Raw genomic sequence first — 9913 nt, forward strand, 5'->3', positions numbered from 1 at the left:
CTCAAGTACAAGGAGGAAAAGAGCGAGTGATCGCGTATGTCAGCAGGTCACTCCGAGATACGGAGAAGAATCCGGAGAACTACAGTTCGTTTAAGCTGGAGCTACTAGCACTGGTGTGGGCCATGACCGAGAAATTTACTGAGTACTTGTCAGGGTCAGAAGTGCAAGTGCGGACAGATAACAACCCTTGGGCCCACTTGGAGAACGCCAAACTGGGCGCGTTAGGACAGCGGTGGGTTGCAAGGATGTCCAAATACCAGTATAAGATTGCCTATCGGTCCAAGGCCCTGAACACCCATGCCGATGCCCTGTCCCGGGTCTCTCAGGCGGGGCCGAAGGAGGACAGAGATGAGGAGCTCGAAGGCGACGAGATTCCGGATTTCAGCCAGTTCGTCGCTGCCCAAGAGACCAGAGAGGAGCCGAAGCCCACTCAGATTCTGGGCCATTCAAGAGACGAATGGATACATCTACAGCAATCCGATCCGGAGTTAGCAAAATTGAGGGAATGGGTCGCCCTTAATCAAAGACCCGACCAGGAAACCAGAGTCGCTTCATTTCCAACTACCCTACAAATCCTAGGTCAGTGGGAGAGGCTTCTCCTGAAGGACGGCTTGCTATGCCGAAGAATCCAGCTGCCTCGAGAGTTTGATGTTACCTGGCAGGTGGTAGTTCCAGGAGCGCTAGTAACACAGCTAGCCCAGGAAGCTCATAGAAGAGGTTCTCACTTCGGAGTAGAAAAGACCTTTCGGTGGTTGCAACGGCTGGTGTATTGGCCTCAACTGCAGCAAGAAGTCGAGGGAGTCTGCCGAGCATGTCGCCAGTGTGAGTTGAATAAGCCCCCGGAACAAAGAGCTGCCATTCAGACCATCCGAACTTCTGCCCCCTTGGAGGTCTTGATGATTGACTACTTGATGATAGGAACTTCATACAATGGTTATGGACACTGTTTGGTCATGACTGATTACTTCACCAAGTTCGCAGTAGTGACGCCTACTAAAGACCAGACGGCAGAAGCCGCAGCTAAGGCCATCTGTCAAGATTTCATCCGGATTTATGGGTGCCCGAAGCGAATACATTCTGACCAGGGGGCCTGCTTCCAAGGGCGAGTGATGGATGTGTTTTACCGCTTCTATGGAATCGACCGTTCCCAAACAATGCCCTACCACCCGCAAGGGAACGGCGCATGCGAGCGCTTTAACCGAACCCTGTTGCAAATGTTGCGAACGCTGGAAGCGGACAAAAAGATGAAGTGGCCCGAATATGTGTCCGAGCTGGTGTGGGTGTATAATAATCGAGTTCATGCGACCACCGGCTACACCCCTTACATGTTAGCAAAAAAGATGCAAGACAAAAATATATCTCATACCCTACCATAATTATATATAAATGTAAAGCAAAATTGCATAATAAATATAGGGTACTTAGTGAACTATTTTTGATCAAAAAAAGTATACAAGCCGTCCCACCAGCGGCAAGGTGACCCTAAATTGGGACGGTACCTATACTGCCTATATTAAAAACCTTACTGTATATCAGAGTTGAAGTAATGCATATAAAAGGGTAGACAAATAGGACCGGGTCCCAACTCCAGACCACCTAGGCCCGTGGTAAGCTACATATATACCAATCAGCTCAACAAAGGGCATGCCACACCCTTAAATTGCACAGAATGCAAACAAGTCAAAAAACCAGACAATGTGAACTGAGGTCTAAGATGGCAGACATACAAGAAACAGAGGCATGTTCACACTAGCAAAAAAGAAGCAAGACAAAAATATATCTCATACCCTACCATAATTATATATAAATGTAAAGCAAAATTGCATAATAAATATAGGGTACTTAGTGAACTATTTTTGATCAAAAAAAGTTTACAAGCCGTCCCACCAGCGGCAAGGTGACCCTAAATTGGGACGGTACCTATACTGCCTATATTAAAAACCTTACTGTATATCAGAGTTGAAGTAATGCATATAAAAGGGTAGACAAATAGGACCGGGTCCCAACTCCAGACCACCTAGGCCCGTGGTAAGCTACATATATACCAATCAGCTCAACAAAGGGCATGCCACACCCTTAAATTGCACAGAATGCAAACAAGTCAAAAAAACAGACAATGTGAACTGAGGTCTAAGATGGCAGACATACAAGAAACAGAGGCATGTTCACACTAGCAAAAAAGAAGCAAGACAAAAATATATCTCATACCCTACCATAATTATATATAAATGTAAAGCAAAATTGCATAATAAATATAGGGTACTTAGTGAACTATTTTTGATCAAAAAAAGTATACAAGCCGTCCCACCAGCGGCAAGGTGACCCTAAATTGGGACGGTACCTATACTGCCTATATTAAAAACCTTACTGTATATCAGAGTTGAAGTAATGCATATAAAACGGTAGACAAATAGGACCGGGTCCCAACTCCAGACCACCTAGGCCCGTGGTAAGCTACATATATACCAATCAGCTCAACAAAGGGCATGCCACACCCTTAAATTGCACAGAATGCAAACAAGTCAAAAAACCAGACAATGTGAACTGAGGTCTAAGATGGCAGACATACAAGAAACAGAGGCATGTTCACACTAGCAAAAAAGAAGCAAGACAAAAATATATCTCATACCCTACCATAATTATATATAAATGTAAAGCAAAATTGCATAATAAATATAGGGTACTTAGTGAACTATTTTTGATCAAAAAAAGTATACAAGCCGTCCCACCAGCGGCAAGGTGACCCTAAATTGGGACGGTACCTATACTGCCTATATTAAAAACCTTACTGTATATCAGAGTTGAAGTAATGCATATAAAAGGGTAGACAAATAGGACCGGGTCCCAACTCCAGACCACCTAGGCCCGTGGTAAGCTACATATATACCAATCAGCTCAACAAAGGGCATGCCACACCCTTAAATTGCACAGAATGCAAACAAGTCAAAAAACCAGACAATGTGAACTGAGGTCTAAGATGGCAGACATACAAGAAACAGATGCATGTTCACACTAGCAAAAAAGAAGCAAGACAAAAATATATCTCATACCCTACCATAATTATATATAAATGTAAAGCAAAATTGCATAATAAATATAGGGTACTTAGTGAACTATTTTTGATCAAAAAAAGTATACAAGCCGTCCCACCAGCGGCAAGGTGACCCTAAATTGGGACGGTACCTATACTGCCTATATTAAAAACCTTACTGTATATCAGAGTTGAAGTAATGCATATAAAACGGTAGACAAATAGGACCGGGTCCCAACTCCAGACCACCTAGGCCCGTGGTAAGCTACATATATACCAATCAGCTCAACAAAGGGCATGCCACACCCTTAAATTGCACAGAATGCAAACAAGTCAAAAAACCAGACAATGTGAACTGAGGTCTAAGATGGCAGACATACAAGAAACAGAGGCATGTTCACACTAGCAAAAAAGAAGCAAGACAAAAATATATCTCATACCCTACCATAATTATATATAAATGTAAAGCAAAATTGCATAATAAATATAGGGTACTTAGTGAACTATTTTTGATCAAAAAAAGTATACAAGCCGTCCCACCAGCGGCAAGGTGACCCTAAATTGGGACGGTACCTATACTGCCTATATTAAAAACCTTACTGTATATCAGAGTTGAAGTAATGCATATAAAAGGGTAGACAAATAGGACCGGGTCCCAACTTCAGACCACCTAGGCCCGTGGTAAGCTACATATATACCAATCAGCTCAACAAAGGGCATGCCACACCCTTAAATTGCACAGAATGCAAACAAGTCAAAAAACCAGACAATGTGAACTGAGGTCTAAGATGGCAGACATACAAGAAACAGAGGCATGTTCACACTAGCAAAAAAGAAGCAAGACAAAAATATATCTCATACCCTACCATAATTATATATAAATGTAAAGCAAAATTGCATAATAAATATAGGGTACTTAGTGAACTATTTTTGATCAAAAAAAGTATACAAGCCGTCCCACCAGCGGCAAGGTGACCCTAAATTGGGACGGTACCTATACTGCCTATATTAAAAACCTTACTGTATATCAGAGTTGAAGTAATGCATATAAAAGGGTAAACAAATAGGACCGGGTCCCAACTCCAGACCACCTAGGCCCGTGGTAAGCTACATATATACCAATCAGCTCAACAAAGGGCATGCCACACCCTTAAATTGCACAGAATGCAAACAAGTCAAAAAACCAGACAATGTGAACTGAGGTCTAAGATGGCAGACATGCAAGAAACAGAGGCATGTTCACACTAGCAAAAAAGAAGCAAGACAAAAATATATCTCATACCCTACCATAATTATATATAAATGTAAAGCAAAATTGCATAATAAATATAGGGTACTTAGTGAACTATTTTTGATCAAAAAAAGTATACAAGCCGTCCCACCAGCGGCAAGGTGACCCTAAATTGGGACGGTACCTATACTGCCTATATTAAAAACCTTACTGTATATCAGAGTTGAAGTAATGCATATAAAAGGGTAGACAAATAGGACCGGGTCCCAAGGGACCCCTTACATGTTGCTGTTTGGAAGAAGTGGCCAAGAAATCACTGAACTGGAGCTAGACTCAGAAGACCCCAGCCCGGGCGGTAGCCCAAGTACCTGGATTCGAGAACACCAGCGTCGGCTCCATACAGTGAGAAGACTGGTTGCTCAGAAGTTTCAGGAAGTAGAGCATACAGTTCGGCCCCCGACGACAGGTGGATCACTTCAGCCAGGAGACCGAGTGCTGGTGAGGGCTAAACGATTTGGAAGTAAACTGGACCATCGTTAAGAGGCGATACCATATCGGGTGGTGAAGAAAGTTCACCCAGACAACCCAGTCTATGAGGTTAGGCCTGAAGGGGATGACGCCGCGACACCCAGGGTGTTGCACCGTAATATGCTGCCACCTTGCTCCTCTGAAGCAGAAGTCTGTAACGGAGTTGGGCCCCCGAACGTATTGGCTGAAGTGCCACATGCAGGAACCTTAGGGGATGAAGAAGGATGGGCCACAATGCAGTTGGGCCCGTCAGAACCGTTGATGCCAACCCCGAGTGGAATTCCAAACGAGTCGGGAAATGATTTGCAATCACCAGTGGTTGATTCCTCGGATCTCCCGCAGTCACCTCCGCAAGAAGAGCTCCGCAGAACTGAGCGGGCTAATGCCGGAATCCCTCCTAAACGGTATGCTTAGGAAGAGTTCATCTGGTCTCAAATCCAACAGAAAACGCAGGAGTGTGCCCAACTCCTGTCTGAGCTTGCACTGCCTGGAAGGAGGCATTAGTTCTGCGAGAAGCCCACTCGCCTGCGGACTGGCAAACAAAAAGGAGGGAGTAATGTAGCCCAGTCAAGAGAGCTTGTAAAAGAACTTCTACATGATGTTTCAAGGATGGAAAGAGACTGCCATCTACTGGCCAGACGCAGTCAAGCGGAACCAAGATATGCAAGGGAAGTTGCAGGGAGAGCAAGTTCAGACGCTGGACCTGATCAGGTGACTTCCAGGAAGGAGTTCCGGAAAATAAGAGGCCAGCGCGCCAAACCTGAGGGGTCTTTGGCGCCAAGCAGCAGAAAGGAGCAGATGTGTTCCCTGCATCCTGAGAAACCCCGCGTGACAGGCCTAAGCCAGAGGCCTGTGAGGTGCCACAGCCGGGCACCGGTAAAAGAGCTCCGGATATCTCGCGGATGTTACCTGAGTGCTGTGCCTGCTGAGGAGACTAGGAACCTGATTGCGGTGCTGAGTGAGTTCGCGGAACCCGACGTCGCCCGCCGACAGACGAGGCCTGGACCCCCCTATCCAAGGCTCGAGAGACTGCCTCCAACAGCCAAGCAGAGAGGAGTTGAGAGACGGTTGCCCCAGGAAAGTCACGCCAGCGGAAGCGGAGGAGCTGCATACGTGAACAGGGCCGTCACTTCCACTGTTCACCCACGGTACCGGGGACAATTGAGTTTAGATACTCAGGTTGGGAGGGGAACGGTTGGGACTAAAGGAGCACAACGTGATCTAATTGAATTTATGCGGAAGAGACTCACGGCCTAGCGGGAATAACCGGTGACCCCCGCTAGGGCCAAATGTACAGTTAAAGAACTTACGTGGTGTCTCCCATGACTGAGGGCATCACCCTACTTAAGAGACTTCGCCTTACTTAAGAGACTTCACCTTACTTAAGAGACTTCACCCTACTAAAGAGACTGCACCTTACTTAAGAGACTTCACCTTACTTTGAGACGCTTCACCTTACTTTGAGAGACTGCGTCTTATTTTGAGAGATTTTGCCTTTTGCTGATATATTGAATTACTGTTCATTACCCTTGTTACTAATCCCTTGTTCAGAATACCTGTTGCATAAAATTGTTTATTTTCATCTCAGACTGTTCTCTCCCTGTGTCTCTGTGCGTTGCATTCCCGCACATGCATTACATGATTGTATATGGGGGATAAAGGAAAGTTGTGTGTCAAATATGACTCCAAGACATCGAGCTTGCTGCTTGGGGGTTATGGTGGCGCAACCCAAGAAAATTGAAAAGTCAGGTATAGGTAGGTTAGTAGAGGGAGAAAAAACAAGGAGTTCAGTTTTGGAGAGATTCAGTTTCAGATAGATGGAAGACATGATGTTAGAGACAGCAGACAGACAATCACTGGTATTTTGTATTAGAGTGGGGGTGATGTCAGGTGAAGAGGTGTATAGTTGGGTGTCATCAGCATTGAGATGGTACTGGAAATCAAATCTGCTGATGGTTTGTCCAATAGGAGCAGTATACAAGGAGAAGAGGAGGGGACCTAGGACTGATCCTTGTGGAACCCCGAAAGTAAGAGGAAGATTAGAGGAAGAAGAGCCGGCAAAAGATACCGTGAAGGAGCGGTCAGAGGTAGGAGAAAAACCAGGAGGGAGCGGTGTCCTTGAGGCCTATACAGCGGAGCATAGTGAGGAGGAGCTGATGATCTACAGTGTCAAAAGAGAGATCCAGGAGAAACAGCAGGGAGTAGTGACCATTAGATTTAGCTGTTAGTAGATCATAAGAGACTTTAGTGAGAGCAGTTTCAGTAGAGTGTGAGGAGCGGAAACCGGATTGTAAAGGGTCGAGAAGAGAGTTATCTGAGAGATAGCGGATTAGGCGGGAATGGACCAGGCGTTCCTGGAGTTTAGAGATGAAGGGAAGATTAGAGACCGGTCTGTAGTTAGCAGTGCAGTTCTGGTCTAGGGATGACTTTTTCAGTAAAAGGGTTATGATGGCATGTTTAAGTGAGGAGGGAAAGATACCTGAAGAAAGAGAGAGGTCAGATATTTTAGTTAGGTGGGTAGTGATGTCAAGGTAAAATATATATATTATAGAAAATCAATTATTTTATTTTAATAGATTACCTAATCAGTGTGAATTAATATAGAGATGATGGAATAATCTATGTGTATGTATGTATGCAAATGTGTATATGCACATTGATTATGTTAATAGTTAATGATATATAACAGTTTCTGTTCTCAGGCTATGTGCCCACGATGCAGAAATGCTCCGGATTTTTCCTGAGCGTTTCTGCATCTCCCTGGCAGAAAAAATGTATGCGGATTGTACATGCGGATTTTACATGTGGATTGTACATGCGGATTTTACATGCGTTTTTCCTGCCAGGGACAAGCGGATGTGAAGCTTTCTTCACATGCATTTCCGCATGCGCTTTGAAAAGCGCTTTCCGATCGATTTTAACATCACTTGGAAAGTGCTTGACAACTTGGTCACACTATATAAATCCATGCAAACGGCATGGATTTATATAGTGTGTCCGAAAGAATGTTAAAAAATAAAAAATAAATGTCATACTTACCTTCTGATGGCCCCCGGTGTCTTTATCCGATGCGTCTCAGCTTGCCGGCAGCTCGCGGTACACTGAAGGACCTGCCGTCACATGACTAAATGACGTCAGCGCAGGTCCTTGAGTCCACCGCGATCTGCCGGCAAGCCAAGACAAGCACACCGGGGGCCATCAGAAGGTAAGTATAATATTTATATTTTAATTTATTCTTTTTTTACAGGTACTACGGTACCTGGGTCCGGAGGAGAGTCTCCTCTTCTCCAGACCCGGGTACCATCCGCACATTGAAACGCATGGAATGCGCATGTACAGATCCAGTGATGCGGATACCATGCGTTCCAATGAAAGTCAATGGCGGCAAAAACGCAGCGCTTCCGCAAAATAATTGGTCATGCTGTGTTTTTTTCCGCAATGATAAGACGCAGCGGAAATTTCTGCAGCATGTGCACAGCACATGCGGATTATCATTGGGGAACATGGCAGGCCATCTACCAAGCATTTTTTAAGCGTTTCTGCAGCTGAATTGCTGCTGCGGAAACGCTTATAAAACGCATCGTGGGCACACAGCCTTATTGTAGACATGAACAACTAAATGATTTCCTGGGAATGACATATGTATGTGCATGGCTGATAACAGAGAGATTCATGTCGCGTTGGCAAAGATGGCGCTGAGAGACGACTTCACCCCTCCCATCAGAATTCCTAAGGTGTTACTGAGGCCAGGAGATACATGGATGAGCAAATTGCAGTGTGCCAAGTTATCAGAAGGGGCAATGAATTTTACTAATCCCACCTAGAAGTAGAATACTATATAACCCCATGTCTACATAATAAAGTATGTCATTTTGCATGGTTTAGTCTCTGAGTGAAGTTTTTCAACCATATTAGCAAATTTGGTTGATTTGAATTCACTCGGACATCTTTAATTAGGAGGAGAGCAGTTACCTAGTGTATCTTAAATTGGTGAAACCTCCACAGTGACAGCTGGGGAAAGGAACTGAATGAGCTGTGAGGGAATAGGGTCACTGTTGCAGGTTGTAGGGCGGGAAGAAGTGAGGAGTCTGGTCACTTCTTCTTCTGTGACCAGCTCGAAGATGGAAAGTGAACTTGAGGTGCGGGAGGGAAGGGAATCCAGACTCTGAGGGGATTGTGTAAAAATGTCTTGACAGATATGATTGATTTTTTGTAGGAAATAAGTGGCTAGATCGTTAGCGCTTAGGTTGGTGACGGGGGTCTGTACTTTAGAGCTCAGGAGGGAGTGGAAGGTTTCAAAGAGTCGTTTAGGATTGTTGGCTAGAGATGTGATGAGAGTGGTAAAGTAGACTTGTTTAGCCGGATGGAGAGCAGAATTATAAGTTTTGAGCATGAACTTATAGTGGATGAAGAGAAACCAAAAACAAGAAAAATACCCAAATAATTGAAAGTAAATGTATAGTGGATGAAGTTTTCTGTCAAAAGAGATTTTCTCCACAGATGCTCCACTCACAAAATAAGAATACTTTGTATGTACAATAAGGCAGGTACAAAACTCATCATAGCTCAACATTTCCCGCTCATAATAGAATAACGGAATAGATTCAGGGATAGGCATTTTTTCATAATGGTATATGAAAAGTGCTTGGAGAAAACCGCCTCAAGGAGAAGTCTCTCATCCAGCTCCATTTCGCAGAGATCTCTTATTGGCATCCATTCATGATAAAGCATCTGGAAGGGAGTCAAACATATGAACTCCACCCTGAGCCGAGCAGGGTAGATTATAGAATAGGAAATTTGCTTTTCACAGAGCCTCCTTTTTCTATCCCAGAACTTGACCCTCTTCTTCTGAACTTCTGTTGAAAAGTCAGGATAAATAGATATTTTCCTTCCATCAAGGGTAAGTGAAGAGTGGTCCCTGGCCTTTCATAGGATAAGGTCTCTCTCTTTAAAATTTTGTAATTTGATGAGTACAGGTCTTGGTGGAGCACCCGGTGGCAAAGGACATGTAGGAACTCTGTGAGCTCTTTCAATTGTAAAAAATTGAGAGAGAGTGTCTTTGCCGAACATTGTAGTCAGCCAGGATTCAAAAAATATCAACTGAATTACGACCCTCCGCTTTT

The sequence above is a fragment of the Phyllobates terribilis genome, unplaced genomic scaffold (assembly GCF_046119375.1).
Source record: "Phyllobates terribilis strain yellow unplaced genomic scaffold, ASM4611937v1 Scaffold_186__1_contigs__length_3700242, whole genome shotgun sequence".
NCBI classification, from domain to species: domain Eukaryota; kingdom Metazoa; phylum Chordata; class Amphibia; order Anura; family Dendrobatidae; genus Phyllobates; species Phyllobates terribilis.